The sequence below is a fragment of the Callorhinus ursinus genome, unplaced genomic scaffold (assembly GCF_003265705.2).
Source record: "Callorhinus ursinus isolate GAN/ISIS: 27379988/994484 unplaced genomic scaffold, GSC_fseal_2.0 scaffold1, whole genome shotgun sequence".
NCBI classification, from domain to species: Eukaryota; Metazoa; Chordata; class Mammalia; order Carnivora; family Otariidae; genus Callorhinus; species Callorhinus ursinus.
Genome location: NW_027397063.1, coordinates 100,654,045 through 100,665,104, shown reverse-complemented (window position 1 = coordinate 100,665,104; position 11,060 = coordinate 100,654,045).

Below are 11,060 nucleotides of genomic sequence, written 5' to 3'. Positions count from 1 at the left end.
AATAACTTTTCGTACATACTACCAAGGTATTGCCCTATTGAAATAAACATTTAAAATGTTAGCAAACAACCTGAAATGGATACTGCTAGGGACTTTTCTTGTAATCAGCCTATTTGGGAAATGATGTTAAACCAACTACAAAGGCTATTTTAAAAAAAAGTGTACAATATTCCAAAGCTGTGAAAAATAAATTAGACTGCTTCAGTCTTGGCCCCAACTCTTACCTTTTTACTTCAACTTTTATACCTGCCTCTGTAACTCTTGACTTCAATTTCATTTTGGATTCCACTCCTGCCATTTTGGAAATCGTTTCCCCTCCCTGTGTTGACTTCCTTGATCTCAATCTCATTCATCTTCACAGGCCAGTCATTGACTTTTTTGTGAAAATAGGCAAAGGATTTAGAAAATTTTCCTAGGGCTTCCTGGACATTTACAGATAAATGTCTCATAAGAACCTTAAATTCAAGATGTTCAAAACTGAACTTGCTTTCCTTTTAAGCAAACTCTGTCCCCTTCCTGACTTCTGTATTTCTGACTTTGCCACCACTCTTCTCCCAATGACTCAAACTTCTCTTCCCCGTTCTCCTCATAATGTCGTCATTAGGTTGTACTTCAAATTTCTCACATCCTTTACAGCTTTTCCATTCCAAGCTCAATAGCCTCATAACAAGTTTCCCAAACACAACTCTATTTTAATCAGTTTAATGAACCACCTCCCAAATAATTATTCTAAAGAACTCATCTGATAATATCACTTCCTTGATGAGAAATCCTCAATGTTTCTCATTTCATACCAAATTCACATAAATTCTTCTCTCTGGCATTCAAGACCATCCAAAATATATCTGGCACCTACTTATCTTGTCCTACACACTGATGTGGACCTTCTATTCGCACCAAGCTCAACACCCCCATCTTCTCTGAACAGACCTGAATATCATTTCTTAGCCGCATTTGCTGTTTTCTCACAGACAATGATCATAATCTTTTCCGTTCGGACAGCACTCTCCAACAGAATGTTCTGTGAGAATGGAAATGTTCTGTGGCTCTGTGCTGACCAACATGGTAGCCAGAAGCCACATGTGGTTAGTGAAACTTTGGCATACAGCTAGTGCAACTGAGGAACTAAATTCTTAATTTTATTTGATGTTAGTGACTTTAAATGTAAATTTCCACACGTGCTAATGGTTATTGGAGAGTAAAGGTCTAGATGCTGCTCCCATCCCTCTGAATTCTGTCCATCTCACGTGTCTAGGTCAACTATCTGTACTTTAATTTCTCTACTGATTTCCCTGATTGGAATAATTCCTTATTTTTTTTTTAAAGATTTTTTATTTATTTATTTGACAGAGAGATCGAAGCACTAGTAGGCAGAAAGGCAGGCAGAGGGAGAAGCGATGCGGGACTCGATCCCAGGACGCTGGGATCATGACCTGAGCCGAAGGCAGACGCTTAACGACTGAGCCACCCAGGCGCCCTGGAATAATTCTTTCTTTAACCCTTACAACAATTTAGCTACATCTCTTCTCAGCTTATATCACATAGTAAGAGAATATGAAAAAAAAAATTGATTAAAAGCCTGGATTCTGGATGCACAATACAATATACTACCTGTGTCACTTTTTTAGGCAATTTACCTAGCTTCTCCAACCCTAGGTTTCTTAGCTTGATAGTTGCAACCTTGGAATGTTGTTATGAGGATTGAGTTAAAGGGTTTTGTTCTAATTTATGATTAAAAGTAATTCCTGATTTTCCATCTCAAAATAGTAAATTGTGAAATACAGCCACCATCCAATAGTTTCTACCTGATAAAATTTCTTTAAATATAAAGGGGAAATGAGATTAACTAAAAGTTTTAAGAAGTGAAAGTTATGCTCATAAAAATAAAACTTGAAAGTCATGTTTCTTATGCTTAAAGCCAGCAAAAGAGAAGTATTGAAAGGCTCTGAATATAATGGCAGTTATGGATAGAGCATGACTGGATGAGTCCAATTTTCCTTATAAGACTTTCTGTTAAATTAGAAGCATATGAAAAATACACTTAAACACCAAATAAGAATTTTAGCTTGAGGTTTGGGCAAATTCTTAAAATTATTTACCATTTCTAAGTAAGGTTTATACTTGGTAGAACATAATGAGTTTTGACGTAAATCAGTGGTGCTTTATGTAAAATCCAATTAGTGATTCATGGACCTGTCTGAAATTTTGCACTTTTCATTCATATTCTTCATAGAAGATGACTGTGCATAAAAAAAGCCCTACAATCCATCAGGTGGCCTCTTGAAAATAAGTTGACATTAAAATGCAATGTATTTTTGTCATATTTGCTATAATACAAAGATTTATGTCATGTCATATATTTCTCAAGCTTATATTTATAATACTATTTAACAGATTGGATGGTTTCATTATTATTAACTAGGCGACCTTCCAGAATCTGTTAGAATCTCTATACCCCTAAGCCCTTAGTTGTGTAATAGCACAAAATGAACAAAAATTTGTCACAGAGTGATCATACAGATAAAAATTGACCAATTCCTATTTCTAATCTGCTTTTATGATTATTTTAATGGAAAATGTTTTAAAGGGTATATTTTCACTTAGGGATTGTTAAAAGATACATTTTTTCTTTGATGTGCGAAACTAGAAATATATAAAAGATATCCTAAAATATTGCATTGACATTTAGCAGGAAAGTGACTTAAAAGGAAATGGGTGGAAATTTCACCAAATATATCTGCCTCAAAAAACTCTTAATTTGTTCAAATCAGTTTTCACATTAAGCTAGCACCTTATCTATTTATTGAATTTGATTTTCTGATGCATCTTTATCTACATACTTTTCTAAGCTTATTTTCCTAAATAGATTTAAATTTATCTCAAAGGCTTATCCAGCTTTAATGCTGCAAGAGCTTATCTACTGCTGTCCCCTCCTTTCACAGAGGATAAAACAGAGATCCCATACAAATAAAGCAGCCTAATCAAAAGTAGATCTTAGATGTATTACCTCCTATTTCTTTCCCACTTTTGAAGTGTCCTGTTTACAAGTTTCTAGCCCTCAACTGCTGTTTGGTCTAGATTTTGAATAATTTCTCGATTTCTTTTATTTTTCTCCTCCCAAGAGTTTACCTTCTGAATACACTTGGCTATTACTCTTGAATTGTTTTTTTCTTGAACAACATTTCTTTCTTCCATTTCTTACATTCAACTCTGATGAATGCTAAAGTTTTTCACAACAATTTTTTTAATTTATTGCTTTGCCTCCAACTTTATAGGTAAAACTATATCAGCTACTACCACTATGTGCTGCATAAGAAACCATCCCAAAACTCAGTGGCCTAGAGTCATGAGCATTTATTTTGGGTTTACATACTTGCAAGATAATGGAGTTGGGTTGATCTGGACTGGGTTGACTGGGCTTGGTACCAAATTCTAGATTAGGTCCAGATTCACTCTATGGGTCTCTCTTCCTCTAAGGCTGGCTACCTAAGCATGTTATTTTCATAGCAAAAGGCAAGACTACATCCAGTCTCACCAGCACATTTTAAACCTCAGCTAGTTTCATTTTGCCAACATTCTGTTGGCCAAAACAAGTCACATAGCCAAACCCATCATCAAGAAGACAGGGAAGTTAGTCCTTCCAAAGAGGCAGGGGCATTGGGCTGTATGGGAACATTTGCTGAACAATAATTTATCACACTAGTCCTGGAACTACTCAAACTTTACTGATACAACATTCTCTTTATCAGATATATTCAAATAATTTTCAATAAATACTTATTGGACACCAACTTGGTGCCAACACTATTCACTCCCTTATTTCTGCAACTCTCCCCTCTGTGAAGATTTTGTGATCTGAAAATTCAGTAACAATCTCTTTGAATTTCCTTCTAGAGGGACAGAATTGGATGAAGACTAATGAACAATGGAACCGGTTTAAATTCATTGTTAGGGAGAATTTTACATGCAATGTTTAAATTAACTGTTAAGAAAGATAGGAATTGTTGTTGCATATTCCTTCCTATAGTAGAGATTTTAAAAGAGTGTGAAAGAGGAATGGCCCTGCCCAGGGAAGCTGATCAATGTAGACAGGCTTAGCAGTTTTGCAAGCCCAGAAATACTACACTGTCATTATCCTTTGTAATCAGATGCTTGCATTTCTCACACCATACTCTGCCTTACACTTTTTTCTACACTTATTTCAAATGTATGTATAATTGGGTACCCATTCTACCACTGTTGAAGTTTTGGCTCAGTTTTCACTATGATATATAATGATATAAGAAACATCTTTGTGTATATACTATCTCAGATTGCTTTTTAGACTAGATCAGAAAAAGGATTTTTGGATGGCAGGATGTAATTTCTTATAAGGCATTTGACACATTGCAGGGAGGCTCTTTTTGCATGTTTATTTGTTTTGTTTTGCACTATAGAAATGGAATGTAACCTATATAAATTCTCCCTTCCTATGTGGCCTACTGTATTTGTTGACCTACTTCTACATTTAATGGATAATGATGCTTATCACCAATATTTTATTTTATTTTATTTATTTTTTTTTTATCACCAATATTTTATACCCTAAATTTCCCATTCTTAAAGTTCTAAATTTTGTCATCTTTCAATTGTCTACACAGTAATTTTGTTTTTTTTTTCAATAGTGCAAGTGAAATGTTTTGGGAATCTCTGCATATTTAAAAATCTCCTCTAGCACTTTACATATACAAGAACACTGCTAAGTTCAACCTCTTCCTCCATGACAATGTGGATGTTGCTCTCTTTCCTGCTGGCATTAACTTTTAAAAAAGAAAACTGAAGCCAAGCTAGTTTCTTTTCTTTCACAAGTAACTTGCATTTCTATCAGGGTGCCTTTAAGAATTTTCCTCTTGTTATTCAAAAATGGCCTTCACATTTCATTAATCATTTCAGATAAGAACAGTCCTCTTGCTCCATTCCAGAAAGTAGCATTTAATTACATCTTAGGTGATTATTACTGTTTCAGTTGAAAACAACTCCTTAGGAATAGCTGAACCTGTTTAAAGCTCTTCCTAACTCACAAACATTTACAGTCAAGACACAGTTGTCTAGGAAGGGCCTGTATGATGCCAGGGGCACGATCCTCTCTGCCACACCTCTTACTCTTGTCTCCTTTCCCACACACTCATACCTAGGTTCTGCCTTCTGCCTAGGCCCTTGTGACCTATGCTTCAGTGAGGCAGCTGCCCCATATTCTGCTGGATGTCCACCTTGTTTGCCATCTTACTCTTGGTTCCAGGGCCCAACTATAGCTGAAAAGAGGCCCACAGGAGGCAAGGCCAAGTCTACTGCCTCAAATCTTTCTTATCCAGGACAAAAATTCAGATACTCCTAGAAGCAGTTAGTCCACTTACATTCAAAATAATTATTGATAGGTATATACTTATTATAATTTTTTTACTTGTTTTATGGTTTTTGTAGTTCTTCTCAGTTCCTTTCTACTCTTTATTTCTTCCCTTGTTTGGTGGCTTTCTTTAGTGATAAACTTGGATCAAAATACTAAGTGTAGTAGCTACATAGAGTAGAATGTTAACATTTGGAGAATCTGAGTGAAGGCTATAAAGGGATTCTTTGTACTATTTTGAAACTTCTATGTATTGAAAATGCCAAAATTAAACACTCAAAAAAAAAAAAAAGATGAGTGAAGAATTTAGGGAAAGACGGTGCTGTAGGATGATCACTTCATCTCATGGGTACACATAGATAACACCCACATCAGTGTAAATAACCCTGAAAATAACCCAAAGACTGGAAGAATAGACTCTCCACAGCTAAATGTAGAGAATAGGCCACACTGAAAACTGCAGGGAGAACGGAGACAGGACCCAGACCAAACTGACCTGTGAAACTGTCCACAGGAGGGAGTGACACTAGAAGCACAGAGATGGGAGAGGAGCAAATCCCACATTAGGCAAGTGGACCCACATTGGGAAGACAAGTTCCCATAACATTTGGCTTTGAAAACCAGAGGGTTAGCGTTATGAGTTCTTACAATGTGGGGCTTTTTTTTCCTTTTTTTTTCATTCAATTAGCCAACATACATTGTTAGTTTCAGATGTAGAGTTCAATTAATTCATCAGTTGGGTATAACACCCAGTGCTCAACACATCACATGCCCTCCTTAATGCCCATCACCCAATTATCCCATCCCCCCCCCCCACCTCCTCTCCAGCAACCCTCAGTTTGTTTCCTAGAGTTAAGAGTCTCATGGTTTTTCTCCCTCTCTGATGGCCTCCCATTCCATTTTCCCTCCCTTCCCCTATGATCCTCTGCGTTATTTCTTATATTCCACATATGAGATCATATGATAATTGTCTTTCTCTGATTGACTTTATTTCGCTCAGCATAATACCCTCCAGTTCCATCTATGTCAACATAAATGGTAAGTATTTATCCTTTCTGATGGCTGAGTAATATTCTGTTGTATTTTTATACCACATCTTCTTTATCCATTCATCTGTCAATGGACATCTGGGCTCTTTCCACAGTTTGGCTATTGTGTATACTGCTGCTTTAAACATTGGGGTACTTTAAACATTGGGGTACCAGTACCCCAATGTTTAAAGCCCCCTTGGATCAATACATTTGTATCTTTGGGGTAAATACCTAGTGGTGCAATTGCTGGGTCGTAGGGTAGCTCTATTTTTAACTTCTTGAGGAACTGCCCTACTGTTTTTCCAGAGTGGCTGTATCAACTTGTATTCCCACCAATAGTGTAAGAGTGTTCCCTTTTCTCTGCATCCTTGCCAGCATTTGTTGTTTCCCGACTTGTTAATTTTATCCAGTCTGACTAGTATGAGGTGGTATCTCATTGTGGTTATGATTTGTATTTCTCTGATGCCAAGTGATATGGAGCATTTTTTCATGTGTCTGTTGGCCATTTGTATATCTTCTTTGGAGAAATGTCTATTCATGTCTTTTGCCCATTTCTTGACTGGATTATTTGTTTTTTGGGTTTTGAGTTTGATAAGTTCTTTATAGATCTTGGATACTAGCCCTTTATTTTATATGCCATTTGCAAATATCTTATCCCATTCTGTAGGTTGTCTTTTAGTTTTGTTGACTGTTTCCTTTGCTGTGCAGAAGCTTTTTATCTTGATGAAGTCCCAATAGTTCATTTTTGCCCTTGTTTCCCTTGCCTTTGGAGACATGTCTAGCAAGAAAAAAAAAGTAGCTGCGGCCTAGGTTGAAGAGCAGTCAGCTCTGGAAGAGCTGGAGGTCAATAGAAAACTAAGGACCTACTTTTAAAGAGATAGCACAATGAAAAGCCTGACTGAGATGCCGCATACAAGCAGCAGGTTGAAAAACACCTGGGGTACATGGGAAGCAGATTTATTTACAAATTTTAGAACATGTGCTTGAGGGGTAGGGATCTTTAAGAGACTTCACCAAGAACAAAGGAGCTGGCAGGTGCCATTTCCCTCCCACACCCCCAAGCTGAGATACGTGAATACCTATGGGAACCAGCATGGCATGAACACTCTCCACTTAGCTTGTTAACAACCAGCCCCACCCCCACACTCTTCTGCGGACTGCCGCCTCCAAGCCACCCTTGACAGGAGTTCTTCAAAGCTCTACAGGTACCTTCCCACAGCAGACCACTGCAAACCTTGAGAACACCTTGCACCCCACCCCCATGGTCTCCTGCAGACCCTCCCCATCCAACATGTACTTGGCAGAAGTCCATCTGAAGAGGCACCACAGTGTGGCAGTGTGCAAGTAGCCCTGATAGAAGCCAGTACCACTCTAAAGTGATTCTTGCCCCAGGGAGAGGGGAAGATAACTATACACACCAGTCCTACTGGGGCCCCAGCAGTGGGCTGGGAGACATCATGTCTGACTGCAGACTAGCCAACAACGAAAGCTTCTCAGGGGACAACACAGGGAGGGTGCCCTGCAATTCAATGTGAGCACAGCTCTGGCAAATGCCTGGTCTGGCCTAACTCAAGTCCAAGGTGGCCCATTAACAACATAGGAACCAAACCTGTCCATAACAGGAAAAGAGCCATTGCAGATGAGTAGACTGAAGGCAAATGCAGCTCAGCCACAGCTGTAGGGTGCACACAATACATACAGAAGATAGCTCTGAAGTACAAAGTTCTGGTCAAGAGGGGACATTGCACTACAGGGCATGACAGGACCTCTTCATAAAGCCACTACCTTCAAGGGCAGAAGTTGTAGATAATTTTCCTAGCAGATAGAAAAAAACAGGACAAAATCACAGCACGAGACCTAAACAAAACAGAGATAAGTAATATGTCTGATAGAGAATTTAAAGTAATTATCATAAAGATACTCACTTGACTTGAGAAAAGAGTGGAAGACCTCAGTGAGACCCTTAACAAACAGATAGAAAACATAAAAAGAACCAATGAGAGATGGAAAAATTCCATAACTGAAATTAAAAATATACCATAGTATATTTATAGTATTCATGGTATATGAATAGTAGCCTAGAGGAAGCAGATGAATGAATCAGTGACCTGGAGGACAAAGTAATGGAAAGCAATCAAGATGACCATGAGAAAGAAAAATATAACAAAAAATCAAATAGATTAAGGGAACTCAGTGACACCATCAAGCATAATAACATTCACATTATAGGGATCTCAGGAGGAGAAGAGAAAAGGGGGTAGAAAATTTATTTAAAGAAAGAATAGCTGAAAACCCCAAATCTGGGGAAGGAAACAGAAATCCAGATCCAGAAGGCAAAAGGAACCCCCAACAAAATCAATGTGAGGAGGTCCACACCAAGACACATAGTAATCAAAATGGGAAAAAGTAGTGATAAGGAATTTTAAAAGCAGCAAAAGAAAACACTTATCTACAAGGGAAACCCTGTAAGGCTATCAGCTCATTTTTCAGCAGAAACCTTGGAGGTCAGAAAAGAGTTGCATGATATAAGAGAGACAGACAGAGAGAGAACTCAAATAAGTAAAATCAGAAATGCAAAGAAATACAAAGGATTATAAAAGAATATTAAGAAAAATTATATGCCAACAAATTGGACAACCTAGAAGAAATGGATAGATGCCTAGAAACATATAACCTCCCAAAACTGAATCAGAAGAAATAGAAAATCTGAACAGACCAATTATCAGCAGTGAAATTGAATCAGTAATCAAAATCCCAACAAACAAATGTCCAGGACCAGATGGTTTCACTGGTGAAATCTACCATTTAAAGAAGAGTTAAAACCTAGTCTTCTCAAATTACTACAAAAAATAGAAGAGGAAAGAAAGCTTCCAAATTCATTCCATGAAGCCAGCATCACCCTGATATCAAAACCATATAAAGACACTACAGACAAAGAGCACTACATTAGAGCACTATAGGCCATCTCTGATAAAAATAAGTGTAAAAATCCTCAACAAAATATCAGCAAACCTAATCCAACAATACATTAATACAATCATTCACATGATCAAATGGGATTTATTCCTGGGATGCAATGGTGGTTCAATATTCACAAATCAATCCACATCATACACCATATCAACAAGAGAAAGGATAAAAACTGATTCAGAATAAAATTTATTTAGAAATGTAAAGGAAATAAGAGTTGGTTTTACTGCAAGAAAAATGCCAACTAGAAAATAAGGGACAGTAAACAATGATTTACTGTGTCCTACTGCTATAGACTGAATTATATAACCTGCAAATTCATATGTTGAAGCTCTAATCCCCAATGTAATGCTATTTGGATATGGGGACCTTGAGAAGTAATTAGGGTAAAAATTAAGGTCATGGGGGTGGGGCCTTCATGATAGGATTAGTGGCTTTATAAAATGAGGAGGAGAGAGAACACTCTCTGCCATATGAAAGAAGGCAGGCATCTGCAAGCCAGGAAGCAAGCTCTCAATAGGACCAAATTGCCTAGTACCTCGATCTTGGACTTCCAGCCTCAAGAACTACAAGAAGTACACATCAGTTACTTAAGCCACCCTATCTGTGGCATTTTGTTACAGTAGCCCAAGCAGACTAATATATCTACTAAGTGCCAATCACTGGGTTTGGTATAGTAGAAGGCACATAGCATGATAATATAGATTCTCTGCCCTCATATTCCTTAGTCTGGTGGGGAAGCAGACAAGCAAACTTAACTAAATTATTAAATATACAATACAAGGATGGTAGGATAACTTATTGTGATGTTAATTTCTGTCTTGTTTCTCATTCCTGAAAGATTAAAAATCATTTTCCCTACCCCTACTTCAGGCATATAACCAAGCAAAACTATATGTTCATTTCATCTTCACCAGCTTTTGTGTACAAGGGCCCCAAACTGTAAGTTGATAGGCAGGTAAAAAGCATTACTACTTAGGGTTTTGTTTGTAAATTACAGACACTAGTCATAGTAGATTTTCAGAGAGAGCAAAGAGTCTGAGCACTGAATTCCTCGGCCTTGGGGGCCACGAAGTGTGAGCAGAGTGAAGCAGTGTACCACTATCCAATAGTATATCAGTTTTAGGCTGGGGCACTGAACATCTCAGGAGCAAAAGAGAATGACTGAAGTCTGCAGGTTCTTGCTCAAATTCTATTTGGTATTGGCCCTCATACATTTATGCAGCCCTGGAGTGGGGAGTAAGACCAGACCCCTAATAATGACTGATATTGGGTTTCTTACTCCTAGTTAAAACTCAAGTCATATTTAGCATGATTTAAAAAAAAAAAAAACAATAAGAAAAAAACAAGGGAACTTTGATGTACTCAGTAAGATAAAGCAAATTCATACCTGGTCATGCAAATGTGAAAAGGATGTTTAGATGTTATCCAGGACAGGAGCTCCAAACTTGCCCTAGTTTGGGAATCCAGGGGGAAAGCTTCTGTAAGGTGGTATTTCTCAATTCTGCTGTAGCTACACAGAATTCTCTCTAGAGCTTTTATACTCCTAATGCCCAACCATTGCCCACACTAATTAAATAAGAATCTTTGGGCAGGGGATCCAAGCATTGGTTTTATTTTGCTTTGCTTTGTTTTTAAAGTTCTCCAACCAGTGCACAGCCAACATGAAAACTTAG